The sequence below is a fragment of the Furipterus horrens genome, unplaced genomic scaffold (assembly GCF_987537825.1).
Source record: "Furipterus horrens unplaced genomic scaffold, mFurHor1.1.pri manual_scaffold_2, whole genome shotgun sequence".
Lineage (NCBI taxonomy): Eukaryota > Metazoa > Chordata > Mammalia > Chiroptera > Furipteridae > Furipterus > Furipterus horrens.
Window position 1 is genome coordinate 95,407,060 of NW_028327172.1, and position 16,285 is coordinate 95,423,344.

Genomic DNA, 16,285 nt, shown 5'->3' on the forward strand with positions numbered 1-16,285 from the left:
AAACAGTGGGTGAGGCATCATTATTGCCGGACTTTAGGTCTTTAAAACAGAAAATGCAAAGGAAATTAGGGGCAAAATGCTGCTCAGGTGAACTTTTACCAGCAGTTATTTTTATGTCTAATGAAACTGGATTGTAACATTTCATAGGCTTCGCATCACGTCATTGGTCAGCCCAATATAAATAAACGGCTGTCATCCCACTCTGATTCAAAGTAAGCTTTCTTTTTAATTCTGCATTTCATCAACCCATATTTACCCTTTTATTATAATTGAAGCAAAGGGAGTAATTATTCTCGGACGTTGTAAAACCTTAAGGAAAAAATTTAAAGCAACACCTACTTAAACATTTTAGAGCCGATTCTTTATAGGTAGCTCATAATTTTGTTTGTACTGAAAGAAAATGCTGCTTCAACATAGTTTTGGGTTCACAGTTATTTTTATCATTTGTTGTCTGAAAAACTATAAAATTGAATCATGAAGACCCATAGTACTTCTGCTAAACCAAAAAAGAAAAAATAAATAAATAAAAATAAAAGCTTTATTATCAGAAGAGATCTGGATGGATGTGGTAGATTGTTAACACTTGGTTTACATTATAAAAGAAAATAGGTATCCCCAGAGAGCTCTTTCTAGTGGAATATTTTAATAATCAGATTGTTGGGGTGGATTTAATAACTCCGGCACCAAAATTTCAAATGTTGGCTAAGATACAAAATGTTTCAAGTCTGTTCTCCCCGGAAGCTGTATAGTAAAAATAATCAGTTCTTCAATACTGGGTTGGATGAGAATTGTATTTACCTTACGGCATATAGGCAAACTGCTGCCTTTCAGGCTGCTTTATCTACAGTTTAATTATCCTATTAAACTCTAGTATTGATAACTTACTTCTGCTGAGCAGAGGAACTTCTAGTGCTTTTCCTGTTAAGACTATACACTTAATTCATTCAATGAACAAACATTTATTGAGCCCTCATGGCCTTCTAAGTATGTTGCTGAATTCTTGGCACCTAGAAGGCTCCTGGAAGAGTTTACACAGTGGGAAAAGGACCTATGGATGGCAACTGCCACACCAGAGGTGAGTGTTTCCATGAAAGTCCAGCTACTGTGGAAATAGGCAAGGAGTGACACCCAGTCTATGACGAGTGGCTCTAATGAAAACACTCAGTGAACGCTTTTTGGAGAAGATAATAATCTGAGTAAAAATTATGTGGGATAAGTATGGGTTAACCTTGCAAAAAAAATGAAGAGTAGAAAGGTATGTTAGGCAAGGGAAGCAGCATGTGCAAAGACTCAGAGCCACTAGAGTACATGTCATAGTCTGGGATCCTCAACAGCTGCCCATTGCACTGTGGAATAGGACACCTATTTAGCCAGGTTTCATAGTCTTCTCCAGCCTATAGTATAAGATTTCTGAAAATACTAGTAGTAGAATTTGGTTGATTAAGGAACCCAAGACTTTATAGAACAAAAGGGAGTCTTAAGTCATGGGTGAACCACCAAGGAAACAAATATAAATTTTAAACTTCATTAGAAATAACAGCCTATCATTTTCCACAGCCTACATTATTAATAGTGGGCACTATACAACTAAGATCCTTGTTCCCTAGAAATTCTAGGCTCACCTCTCACAGCAGGTTGAGAGAGATGCTTACAAATTAAGCTTGCCTTTTTTGTCTGTAATATGCCTCCTAAGAGACATTTTCTTTCTGCATCAGTTCCTTATCCAGCTCAATGCCCTGGCCCTGGGTTTCCAAGGACCCAAAAGCTGGAGTCCCTCTTATATTCAATTCACTTGCCTCCCTCCTAAGTGGCAGGAGTGCAGTAATAACGGGTCAGGTTCAGGTTTTTTCTTCATCTTTCTTTACCCAACCAAAAGGTTGCTTGCAAAAATGGCTAATCCTGCACAGTCTTTTAACTTTTTCTATTCCAAACTTAAAGTTCCCTCTTTGTCTTAAGTATCCCTAACAATAGTGATGTAACATATTCAATATTACATTAGTGTAAAGCTGACTGTACTAACCTTTCTGCAAAGGGAAACTCTTCGTTGGCAAGGGATTTGCAGTATTTAAAATACTTTAATTTGTGCCACAAGTATATACTGAATTGGTAACACATGGTACCATAATCATGGGGGATACAGATAAAATAACTAGTAAAGGGCTACCCGGTTAACCAAATGACCTGTATGGTGAGATATGGTGCTGTTGGAATTCAGGAAGAAAGTTGTCAGTTCTAGCTGGATTGATCAGACATCATGGAGAAGATAGGTAATTTGGTTCTGAAAGATGACAAGGATTCTAACTAGTAATGGGAATGAAATGGTAGAAGAAAGGGGATTCATGGAAGAGGGCAACTGTATAAACAAAAGGGTGGGAGATGTGCTTGAAGATGAGAAGGTTTATTTGGCCAGAGTTCATAGGAGACTCTGACAATAATCCAGGTAAAACTGGTAAGAACTTGGGTGGAGGGTGGAGGAGTAAAAAGTTAGGAGACAAACGTTTTAATGGTAAAAATACGTATAGTATCATTACCCTGAAATGTGATTCATTTTGTTGCAAATACAGAAGTTATGCTTAAACAACAATAAAATGGAATGTCAAATGGAACTGCTCTGACACTGTAGTCTGCTGTATATATAAACGTGAAATATGGATCTAAATATTAGTTTATGTCTAATATGTGCCCAAGTCCTATTATTTCTTCTTTGAAATTGTTTCTGGGATTTGCCTGATGATGTCCATCCCTATTGCCCTAACCATAGTCCCACTTAGAAACAACCACCAATGAAATTTATTTTTCATTAACTCATTACTTCAGTAAACCTTTATGAAGATCCTACTTTATCAGAAACTGTACTGGTATTCTCCTAATAATGGTCAGTGGGAACCAATGGTGTCTGGTGGAGGCCGTGGGTCTCTGGGGATGTGGAGAACACAGGTTCATGCCTTTTTGGGCTTCATAGTTCTTGTCACCAAATCAACATGCCCCAAGCCCCCTTTTCCAATTGTATCCTCTCTTTCCCAAATAACTTTTTTATAACTGCTCTTTATTTTGCTATTCTGTAGAAGAGCCTTTTTTTTTTTTTGGCATGGCTGTCAAGGCCTCATAATTTTGTCTCTCTCGTTCCAACATTGCTTCTCATTACTTCCTAAGGCAGGCTCTTCACTCTGGCCGGTAAATCTCATCTCCTCAACATCTTTAGAAATCAGAATGTCTTTCCTGCCTCCAGGTTTTCATTCATTCTTTTCTCTATTCTCTCTGTCTGGCTTCAGATCATCTACTTCTACCAAAATGCTACTTCACATTTTTGAGGAATGTTTTGAGTATTAAGTAAAGCAACCTATATACAGCATTTACAATGGTCTCTTGGCCCAGAGTAAACATTCCATGGGTGTAAACAATCGTTACCCTTCAAAATCCAACTCAAATGTCACTTCCTTCATGAAACTTTCTTTGAGTACTTAACCTCTGTAAGTCCTAACTTCCTAACCTGAAGAATGAGTGGTTAGGTAAATTCAAAATAATTCTTAAGCTATACCAATATTTTTCATCTCTGAACTCCTCTTACACTTTTAGTAAAAGGCTAAAGGTTTATACGAGCTTAAGAGGAATCAGAGTGAACTCCTATTGCACTTTTAATCAATAAGAATAACTAGCATTTAACTTCCAAAGAAGTTAAGTTCTCTTTGATGTGACAGTTTATTAAACATTTACTATGTGCCAGACAATGTGGAAGTAATTTCAAATGTATACCTCAGTTAATTTTCATGACAGCCCTATGAGCTATGTCTTATTAGAGAGGTTGCAAGACCTGAGTATTGCCAGCAAGCTGGTGAGAGGCAAGGCTTACGTTGATGCCAGAGTGGAGCCCCAGGAACTGGATTATAAAGCAAAGTGAGTGAACTAAAAGTGAGGAGAAAGAGATGCCTCTTTCAAAGGCTTGGCAATGAGGTAAGGGGAGAGACAGAAAGAAGTAGCTATTCAGGACACTGGTTTTGTTGTTTTTGAAGGTATAAGAGATGTGCGTATGTTTGCTGAATCATGTAAATGGATTAACTTTAGATCCCTCTTCCTCTGAGATAGGCAGGAAGGAGGGCAGAAATGATTGTGATCCAAAGAAGTTAAATTATCTTTGACGTAACATAAGATTTTTTTTAAAAATCATGACATCAGTTGTGGTAGCAGGAGACCAGATTCTTCATTCCTTCAAGCATTCAACAAATATTTATTGGATATTTACTAAGATAGGCAAAGCATGATCCCTATAGCCTCAGAGAGCTTGCAATAAAGTGAGATACTGCGTTTGTATTTGATTGGGAAGATATGAAACTGATTTCTTTAAAATGCTTGACTGGACGATGATCTCAATGTTAAAATGCAATGCAGTGCTGTAATTGAAAGCATTGTATAAAAGTACTGAATACTGAATATTTTCACTAAAAGTGACCACTTTTCTTAACTTTCTGCTTTTTATTTTCATACTAAGCTATATGAAGAAATGGCATCAAATAGTTCTTCCAACATACCTTTAGGAAAATAAAAACTGGAAGCTTTTATGATGTGTTGCTTTTTCTCATTTAGGAAATGTTGGGTAGTAAAATACTGCAAAATTCATTGCAATATATTTCATAGGGTTTCACAGTAACAATATTGAACTACTGCTTTATCTACAGAGTTGATTTATGCATGGAATTTTGTATGTAATATTTAAGAACTATGTTTGATATAAAATAAAATAAGAATATTTCTGACACAATCTGTGTCTACATTAAAGAACAAAGGGCAAATTATGATGCCTAGCAAACTGTAGCAGGATAGACTTAAGTCATTTCAGTTCAACTGTATCTTCATTATACATAACTAAAACAAATTAGGCCTGTCTGGGAAGGAATTAAAATTTCTAAAAATCCACGAAATGATTCTAGCACTTTTGAAACTAAAAAGAAAAAGGAAAAAAATGTAATACATCTTATTATGTAACGTAAAATCCTAACTGTACAGAAAATCCACTCTGAGCACAGCAAAGATTTTGCCAAACCTTACACAATAGAACAATAGAAAAAACTTAATGAAGTAGAAATTTATGGTGAAAGGTTGAAGTCAAATACTATATTAGTGGGTGGTGGACAAAGAAAGATTGACAAGGAAGAGGGTGTTCAAGAGAGGAACTATTGTGAATTGCTATCATTTTCTATGACCCAAGGAAGGATATTATTTCTATTTTCCTTCTGAAACTTGGGGCACAGAATTATCTTTTTTATTATCTAACAAGTTAGTACTAGTGAAGTAAAAGTTTTATTATATTTATTCTTTATGACACTTGGAGTAACACTGTGCCAGTTGCTATCTGAATGCAGTTCCTCCTTGCTTTCAAAGGAGGGAAGGGAAAGTGATTTTTAACCAGAGGAGTGTGGTTATAGGTGTGAGGGTTGATTCATGGAGGGAGAGGTGAAGGGCATGGACAACGGAGCCCCAGAGAACACCTACATCCACGAGACAGCAGAGGGAAGAGAGCAGAGGAGGAGAGGATGGGAGAAGCATGGAGAGAAGCCAGGTGAGGTCAAAAAAGAATGAGGAGGTCCCTGGAGATCACACAACACAATTTCTAGAGGATGCTGTGGGTGGAAAATATCCTCTGCTGAGTTGAAACGTTAATTGGAGGAGTCTCAGGCTGAGTAGTGCCTGAAGCATGTTAATCATTTACCAAGTAAACCAAAGCCTGTAAGACTTTGAATTTCCCAGGTCCTCCTATATACTCTTCTTGGCACCTTGAGGTTCAAATCAGCTGAGCTTCAGACAGAGAGTAGCTAATATCATCAGCACCTCATGCATTAAGCATCAGAAGAAAATATGTTTTATTATTTCATAAGTCTTTACAAAATCCTGTTGATAGTTGGTAAAATATATCTTCCATCTTTCAGGATGCAGAAGCTAGTAAACAAAAGACCAACCTGGCTTGTTTGAGTTAATGACAAGGGTATATGCCACACCAGATCTTAAGATTTCTTCTGAATTAGGTTTCCCAAACACTAGATTTAGGGCCAAAAAACAACAACAAAGTACCCTGTGGTAGCACATATATTTGGATATATATTTTTCTTTTAACTGATTGACCGATCAGATTAACATTTTGGTGTTTTTATTTCTTGAAGTACAGTATTGTTCTTCACTTGCTTGTTTTATAATATTGTAATAATACTGCATATTGTTTTTGTAGTCCTCATTTCTTAATATAATTTCGATAATGTTCTCACCTCATTAAATAATCTTATAAGATTAGTTTTTGACAGATATTTATCCTATGTATATAGTATAATTTACTTAAGCATCACCTTCTAAAGAGGCATTTAGAACATACCAACTTTTCTTTATTATAAAGAACACATGTAATCTTCATAGAACATTTCAAATTTAAAAATGAGTTTAAATTTTCATGATTTAAGGCACAGAACAAATGCCTGCTACTCTTTGGATAACAATAAAAGCCAGGTCTACACAAATGAAGGTAGGCAATTTTATTGTCAATATGAGCTGATAGCAAAAACCTGAGTCTTAAATGTCAATCAATATTTCTTCCTAGATATAAGCTTAGTATTTTCAAAAGTATGTTCCATAAAACACTATTCCAGAGTTACCTTCTAAAATGAATTATATAAAAAAACACTAAGTTAGGGAAATCCTGCCTATTATATAGCTTTCTCTTTATGTATAGGCTAAGACAGGTCCTACAGCAAAGAAATCTATTTACTGATACTGAGCATGGTATTTCCCAAATTTATCTGACCATGCAACCGCTTATGGCATACTAGCAATTATCACCATTAGTTCTATAAAGAGAACACTTTGGGAAATTCTAATGTAGGCAGTTCAAGGAAATAAGTATTTCTGAACAAGTTATCCATGTAATTACCGTATTTTTTGCTCCATAAGACACACTTTTTCCCCAAAAGTGGGGGGAAAATGTCTGTGCATCTTATGGAGCAAATATTGCATCACAGACCATGATGTGTATTTTGACCTGTCAGCAGTGGTGACAGCTGTTAGAAGAGGAAGCGGTGGGCCCATGCAAAACCCCTGGGGATGCTTAAATGTCCCACTTTACTGCTGAATCTCAGGACGTCTGGTCAGTATGAAGATAGCGAAGAAAGTGGTATCAGTGATTGTGAGCAACTGAGTTTCATAAATTCTGACACTAGTGATGATGAGTTCTTGGGATTCCCAGAAAACTAGAAGAGTACTTGAACCTTAAAGTCTCTCCTCATTTGTTAATGACAGTGATGATGGTTCTTAATACCGCTGTTGACTGCTCTTCACTTTACATGGTTGAAATATTATTGTTATATTTTATTAAATATTTTAGTACACCATTTGGTTCAGATTTTTTTTTTCTTACTCCTCTAAACCTAGGTGCATCTTATGGTCAGGTGCATCTTATAGTGCAAAAAATACAGTACTTAAAAAGGTCTAACATGTGAACTTCGAAAAAGCATAAAGATGTTGAAAATGTAAAGTACTATATTGCTTAAGATTTTTGTCCTAAAAACAGTGCAAAGTAAGACATTTTAATATAAAACTGGACAGAATTCTAACAGCCACTAGAATTTAGCGAATTGCTATACTTTGGCAATATATTTGGTGTTTACTACAAAATTAACTAGAATGTCTACATTTCTTTCCCAAAATGTCTTTACTGAAAAGAACAAGTTGAATTTTGATTCAGAGATCTTTACTCTAACTTAAGCTCTTGGAAAATATCATGACAGAATCTATCACCTAGGTTGTTATATTGATTCAATAAAATCATTAAAGCAGAGTTTAGCATGGACTGGAAACAAAAGTCATGCTCCATAAACATGAGCTGTTTTTAAGGATATTTTAATTTTGTTCCTTTAACTAAATCGTTTTACTTTTCTGAGCTTTATTTTTTATATGTGCAATATAAAACATAACATTGATTGCAAACCCTTCAAAACTCTTAGCAAAGGAAACAGAACAGAGCTAGGAAATCCTCAAATGAAACCAAAGATCAACTGGATATATAGAAAACTAATTTGTATACAATATTATACTCATCCTCTGGAATCTTTTTGTTCTATTTCCATTTGGTAGTTTTGTATCACTCCTATGTTTAAATCTACAAGGAGCTCTGCTGTACCTCTCCTTGGAATTGTCAAATGATTCATCGGGTGGTTGGTTTCCAATGACTGACTGCTCAAACTCTAAATCTGGTCAAGCAAATTCCCAGGGAGTCAAGGCCTCATTGCACAGTTTGCTACTGTCTCCGTCAAGGTGAATGCTTTGCCTAATAACATTCAAATGATAAGTGACATTTTACATTCCAAGCAGCAACATTGTACAGTGAGGCATAGCATTGTGTACTGGAAGGAATACTGGCTTTCATTTTTGAAGACCTGGATCCTAATCTAACATCTACCGTTTACCAGCAGTATGACCTTTATAGAAATTATTTAATTTCTGAGGCTTAAGTATCTCATATGCTTGGTCTAAAGAATATTTGTTCTCCTTGTCCTTAGGCCATTGTGAAGAACAAATGAGATAATATAGTGAAAAATCTTTGACAATTGCACAATACTATACAAATGTAAGGAAGAATTTATTTTTTCAGTTTCATCGTAGTAGTTAGAAAGGCATATATATACATGCCCCCCCCCCAAACACATTGGAACACAAAATCTATGACCTGCTTAAGTCATACATGGTCACAGGAGATTTGATTGCTAGACTAGGACCCACTGGAGATTTCCTTAAGTAGGAAATCCTTAAATAGGAATTCATCCATTTTATTTTTCTTCATCCCTTTAAATTTATCTTGCTTTTAAAAAAATTGTTCTAAAGATTGTCTAGTACAATATAAAAGTTTAGGAAATCTATGATAAGTTTGAATTAATTTGAGATAAGAAATGTACCTGTATTATAATTTTCACAATTAATAAATTTAAAGTTTAATAGAATTTTCTCTAATTTTCTCTTAATGCCCCATTTAGAACAGAAAAATCAATAAATATGTTTTCTTCCTGAATTTTGTCTGCTAATTTTCCCCATTTAAAAATCAGTATTCGAAGTTTTAGCAGAAGAACTTTAAGAAAACACATTGCTAAAAGGATGTTATGTAGCTTAAAAATGCTAGTTTCAGAGCCAGACAGATTTTGGATTTGAATCTCAACTTTGCTCTTTCCTTGCTCTGTAAACTTGAATAAATTCTTAAGTTCAGTGAGCATCAGCTTCCTCCCCTCCCTATGGAACATATAAATAATCCATGTAACCAAATTTACTGAGTTCCTATGCATTATCTCATTTAATGTCTACAAAATCTTACAAAATAGTTTCAGTTGTGTTAAAATCTGGTAAGATAACTTACAAGATTTCAACAAGTATTAGATACTATTTCACACAAAAAACTGAGCCTTTTTCTTAAAGGAAGATTGAGGACTAGTTTCCAGTGTAGGGTGGAATGATGGTTCCTCCAGAGTAAGCCAAACTAGGTCCTCATTACCTTCATTTTAACATAAATGCTAAACTGGGTTTACACTAGCCAATCAGTTCTTTCCCTGGAACAAAAACACTCAAAACCCAAAGCTTAAAGAGAAAGAAATGCTATCTGAATAAAAAGTGTTCCTTCCTGAATAATTTTTCAAATCCTATCTTTTCCTCTTCCATGCACAAAGATTAGTGCACACGCACTTTGTATCAGTGGAGCAGGGGATATTGTCCTGAGTCTCTCTAATATCTAGCTGTCCTTCTGTCTGAACAGAACTCTCTTTACCTTCATTTTCTTGAGTTGTTTCATAATCTATTCTTTTTTAAATAACTAAAATTTCAATCTTCAGGATTAACTGAACTATATATTCTGTAAAATGGCCTTTCTTAAAATTCTCTTAATTCTCAGTGGTATAAAAAACAAAACAATTTTAAGTATGAAGAAAAGAGTCTATATATAATGGTATTGCTTCCATCATGGGAGTTTTAAAGACTTTTTTTTTTTAAAGAAAAAAAGCTTTTTAAACCATGTTACATTTTTAGAATTGATTTATTAAAAAGTACTCATGCTTTGCTATCTCTCCTGTATTAAATAATTATTTATGAGCATTTTATTTTAAAAGATGTAGGTTCCAATTCTGGTTCTGCCACAACTAGCTGCATAATCATATCTTAATCTTCCTGGGTCTCAGTCTCCTCAACTTTGAAAAGGACTAAGATTCAATGATTCCTCCCAACTCTTAAATTTTATGACTATCTTCCCTTTTTTTATAATAGGCAGAAGAAATGGGGATACATGAAATTTTTTAGACATAAGTTATAAGAATTAAATTGAGATACATGATTTCTATAGAAACTATGCCTTTAAGGTATTTTCTGACAATATTTGTCATGAGTGTAGTCAAATGTGATCTGAGAAATCCACAGTTATACGTATCTCATTAAAACTAAATAATGAAGATTCAGAATTAATATGAAGAGGAAGATACAAACTTCAAAATAGAGCCTGGAACATAAATGGTCAAAGTAATGAAGTCTAGTTATAAAAGATCTGCAATTAGTCTGATGTTCTCACTGGAAAAAGCACAGGAAATTTCTACATAATCAGTTAAGAAAATACACAATAGTATTGTTCAGGCACTGAGAAAAATACCAAACAGCAGCAACAACAATAATAGTAATAAATCAACCAGTTTAACAATTTGAAAAGCATGATTAAAGTGTGAGGAGTACATTTAAATCTCACCTCAGAAAACTAGATTCTTTCATATACTTGAGTAAGTTTTCCTAATATCATTTCATTTATTGGGTCCCATGAGAAATACAAAAGAAAAAGTTGTTCTTGCCTTTCATGAACTTAATTCCCGTAAAAACAAAAGGGTATGTCTTGTGTATATGTTCTGATTTGAAACATAACATTTTAAATAAGTTGGTATCTTTATATTATCAGATTTACAAATGATTGAAATAAAATATGCTGGAAATGTTTCATTAATTTACCTAACAAAGTAGTTTATTTTCACCTCTTTTCATGATATTTAAGAACCAATTTCCTGATTGACTGAGGGACTGGGGGCGGGGGACTGGGTGGAGGTGAGCAAAGGGGGAAAAAGTGGGGACAATTGAAATAGCATAAACAAAATATAATCTAAAAAAAGAACTAACTTGCATGTACAATAAAATCAAAAGTTTATCCATCATTTAAGATTTTCTTTAATGAAGCTGGAAATCAATATTCAGCAATTACGGAAAAGTCAGCCATCCATTTATGTTGCCATTTAAAGTGACATAGAAAGAAGAGTACCCAATATGGTGAAATGAGGGAATGAAAAGCAGTTCATGAAGGGTGACTTACACAGGATGACAACCTCTTAAACACATATGATGTACACTGAGAGAATCATGAAGGAAAAATGAGAGGGAAAGTTTCTCCCTAAGTGTACAGTGTATGAAGGAAGAAGATACTATCTTCCTCACACACTTGAGAGAGAGGGATTTTCTGGTGGTTGTGATGTTGCATTTGCAATGGCAAATTCCAGGACTCAAAAAGTCTGTACGGAAACTTACAGTTTTCCACTCTTAATGTCAGTAACCATATGAACTTTTAAAAGAATTGTTAGAAGGTGAATTTTACCAGAAAAGTTTGATAAAATTTAGTGTAGATAGTCTTGAATTTTAGATTCAAAGAAAAAAAAATTCATTTAAAAGTCCAAAAATTTCATAATCATAAAAAACTTAAAATTCCATGTTTGATATGTAAAATAGAATACACATTAAAATTTTATTTTCAGGAGTTTGCCCCACCTTTTTTTTTTACTAGTTCCTTTAACATAGTGGAGCTGAACAAGCATACTTTAGAAAATGCAAAATCTTGAGTCATAAAAAAAGTATGTTTTCCAATTGAAATTTATACATTTTTAAATTATGTATAAATTATGAGTTCCTACATACCTGAAAAGGAATAATACCTAAACAACTATTTTATGCTCTCAAACAGCATCATTATGTCATTAACCAGCCTGTTATTTCTCTTCTTTCTCTTTTTAATTTCTATTCATTTTGAGAAAAAGAACACTGAGTTCTTATTAATATTAGTACCTATATAGATATACTCAATTGTCAAGAAATACAAGTATTATAGAAGCAAATCCTCTATGCATTTTTTCAACTTTTAGGTGCCCTCATGCTGCTCCCTGCTGCCCAGTGTCTACACTTACTGAAAATTGTCCCAAAACTTTGAAACTTTTCTGCTTCTCTTTATTCTCCCCATCAAAACTTACCTGACCAGAGATTCAGACCATTGAAGTTTTTCTCTGCCAGGCAAAAGGATAAACTGGTTAACCTAAGGAAGAGATAGTTCCCTCCTGTTTTTCCTATCAGCATTTTCTAGCCAGTTCCAAGCATTTGAACTAGTGTTCTGTGGGCAGTGAGTGATCTGGATTCCCTAGCTTAGGATTCCAGGGTCTTTGCTGTGTTGGTTATACCTATGCTCTACCCACACGGAACTTTTAGCTGGTATTTGCAAATGCCATGTATTTTCTCTCCTTTTTGCCTATGTTCACACTGCTTTCTTTACTTGGAGAATGTCCCCTGCATTTCTACATGTTGAAAGCCTTCCGATTGTTCAAGGCTCTGGTCAAAATTACCTTCTTCATGACCTTTACCCCAGTTTCCAAATGCTCCTGTTCTCTCTTTAATCCTCAAAGGCTCAGCAGAATAGTTTTTTCAATATAGTAGAAGCTCTCTAAAGATTTATTTAATGAACAATGAGCAGATAACAAAGAAATTTCAATTCTTGGAAAAGCTATTTTACATGTTGGCTTACAATAGAATACCTGTTTTCAACAGTCAACATTTATTTAAATTGACCATCATATTTGCCATTTTTATACCTCTTCATTACTTCCGCCTCTGTGATCTTTCATGTGGGATCATTTTCTTCTGCCTGGAAAACACTTTAGAATTTCTCTTACAGTGGATCTTCTAGTGCTGAAATCTGTTTCAATTTATCCGAAAATGTCATTATTTTGCCTTCATTCTTAATGAACTTTTGGTTGGGTGTAGAATTCAAGGTTGGCAGATAATCCCTGTCACCACATTAAAGATTTGGACGTCACTATCTTCCGCTTACTCTTGCCGTTGACAAGTCACTTGGTTTCCTTTGAATGTGATGGGGCTTATTTCCCCTGGGGCTGCTCATCGCTCCCTCTGACTTCAGCTCTCTGTAGCTCCACTGGCGTGTCAGCATGCATGCGGAGCTGGGCCCTGGCTCTGGACGCTGTGGGGCTGATGCTCAGACACACCAGTGGGGGTTTCTAGACATCACAGGAGTCCTTGTGTGGGTTTTTCTTTGATCCAGCTTTAGTAAAAAGACAATTCAGCTACTAATGTAGAAAAATCTGCAGACTCATGGCCACATTTTCAGATGGGTCATACCTGTTTGTTGCAGTTCGTAGAAGGGATGAATACTGAGCTCAGCTCCTGGGCTTCTGGTCTGGCTCTGCACAGGGCGCGTCCTGGTCCTGCCGGCAGCTCTTCCTTCTCGCTGGCTCCAGGGTTAGTGAATGCAGCCCATTATCCGTTTCCTGAGGAACCTACAGAAGCCTCTCTTTTGCTTGGCAACTGGGTGACTGGTTTTGTCTTGTAGATGTAATGACTCAATTTCTTCACTTTCATTGATGTCCTTGAAACATTTAGATTCGATCATCTCGTTCTGCCAGAGAATACAACAGTCTGAAATCTCTTTCCTTTCAAAGGTGATTTTAGTTTTAGGAAAAGCCAGAAGTCAGAGGGTGCCATATCTGGGCTGTAGGGGACTGAGTCACCTGGGTGATTGGTGTTTTACCAAAAAACTCTGCACGAGATGTGATCATAAGTGAGCACATTGTTATGATGAAGCTACCAATCATCAGTTGCCCATAGCTGAGGCCTTCTGAATCATCCAAATAGTTTCTGTGGAGGAATGTTCAAGCTTAATGCAAAATTTGATGCAGATTCATTGTTCTACTCCCTCAGTCATTTTGAATGTGACAGCCACACAGTACACATGCTCACTCAATAGCTTCTACCACCACCACTAAGTAAGAACAGGGAAGTTGTCATTGTTTACACATGCACATTCCAGTCCACTCTCCTTGGCTGCCAGGTTCCATCGATGTTGCAAACTGTTCTCATTAAATTAACAATGGCTGGATTTTTTCCAGACAGACCTCATACATATAGTAAAGGACAGAGCTAGGAACTTGATCAGATCAGTCAAAGCTGTGTCCTTCAAGTGTTCTCATATCTTCAATAGAAATAAGCATTGATAGGCTTCTAGTTAGTTATTGTGGAAGTTTTATTTTTTTTCAAACAACCTTGTCTATAGAATAAGCTTGAAAATTGTGACCACATAGTCATATGAAGCTGTGAGAAAGATTCAGTATTGAGTATCTTAATATCTGCAAGAGTTGGTTGTCTTACAAGACAGAACGTGAAGGAATGTAGGATTCCACCAAATTCAAAGGTCTTTAAATCTTATATTTTAGAAGATTAAGAAATAAAAATCCAAATCTTTGTCAATTGAAGTAGCCACTTATGTGGGACCCAAAGATTCTAACATGGCTTGAAGAAGGAAAGATACAACAATATTTTAGGTATGTAGGCTTTGGCTCAGCATGTCACACCAGTGTGTTAAACAAGGATCTAGTTGTGGTCCAGCCAAAACCTCTGATCATCAAGAAACCTCAGTAAGCTGAGAAGGCAGACCAAAATAGTCACTTGGGAAAGCAACACAAAATTGTTTGATAGGACATACTGTTTTCCTCATAGATAATAATCTTTTAACTTCAGGAAGATTTAGAATAAATACAGAAATTTTGGGGGGGGTAGGTAATTGTTCTATTTAAGAACACCTGACCTAATGAAATAAGAGATCAGCCCATTAGACTTTTAAGTAGAACTCCTACTAAGTTATATGTAATGTGGAAACATTAAAGGGCCCTTAAGAATTATCATATTTAGAAGTTAAATTTATTAGTTATGTATGACTTTCTTAATTTCTTGACAATATTTACTAGGTACCAAAGGAGGCAATTGTATGTCATAAATTTATAATGTAGTATAAAAAGTTGGGAGTTATTTAATTAAGTGGTTGGGAGTTATTTAATCAATGAGACTAAATTATAAAGAACCAGAATTTCTAAAATTTGTAAATTTATATATACGATAAGACAGGCAAACTAAATTTTAGAACATAAGAACTACTTTTGAATATTTAACTTTAACAAATTAACTCTTTCCATATTCAAGACAAATTCTTGAGGAGTTGAAGTAACTTATAACTTACTGATGGCTGTCACTGTCTTCTTCCAGCTAAAGCTGGTGTTCATTAAACAGTTAATGTTTCACCACACAGAACTTGGTTTGATAGTTCACTTATTCTTTCTTTTGGTTTAAACCATCCTCACATCCTAGGAAATGGAGTATAGATAGCTTTTGAAAGATTGAGATGAGAAGTAGCAATACTAATCTATTGACCTTTCAAATTTTAGGTTTAGTGGCTTACTTTAACACTGTAACTTAGCAATTCTAAGCCCCAGCTGCATGTTAGAATCTCATGGACATCTTTGTGAAAATACTTTTGCCCAGATTCTATCCCAGACCAACTAGAATCTCTGGGCATTTTGCTTTTAAGGTTCTCGGTGTTCCTGTGTACAGGCAGAGTTGAGAACCACTGGTGCAACAGTGTGAACCCACCATGGTCTGAAGCTGTCCAGCAGAACTTTTTGCAATCATGGAAACTGCTATAGATCAAATGTTTATGTTCTGCCCCAATTCATATATTAAAATCCTAACTCCCAATGTGATGGTTTATGGCGGTGGCACCTTTGGGAGGTGATTAAGTCATGAAGGTAGAGCCCTCAAGAATGGGATTAATGCCCTTATAAAGGAGACCCCCCCCCAGAGAGCTCCCTCCACTTTCCACTATGTGAGGCCACATAGATGAGAAGACGGCAGTCTTTTGAATCAGGAAGTGGGTCCTCACCAGACACCTATCTGCTGGCTCCTTGATTTTGGACTTCCCAACCAACATAACTGAGACATAAATTTCTGTTTATAAGCCACCCAGTCTATGGTATTCTGTTAAAGCAGCCTTAACAGACTAAGACAAAAATGTTCCATACATTTTTTGTCCAGTATGATAGGCAGCTAGCCAGGGCCAGGAATAGCTGCTGAATTTTTTATTTTAATTAATTCAGATTTAAATTTATATAGCTACATATGTCTAGTGACTACTGTATTGAAC

The 16,285-nt window shown here is 35.5% G+C and overlaps 1 protein-coding gene across 1 annotated transcript in view; it reads right to left on the minus strand.

Annotated features, from left to right (window-relative positions):
* EPC1 (enhancer of polycomb 1) overlaps window positions 1-16,285 on the minus strand; it is a 108,264-nt gene that overhangs the window by 84,378 nt on the left and 7,601 nt on the right. The gene's annotated exons all lie outside the window — the stretch shown is intronic.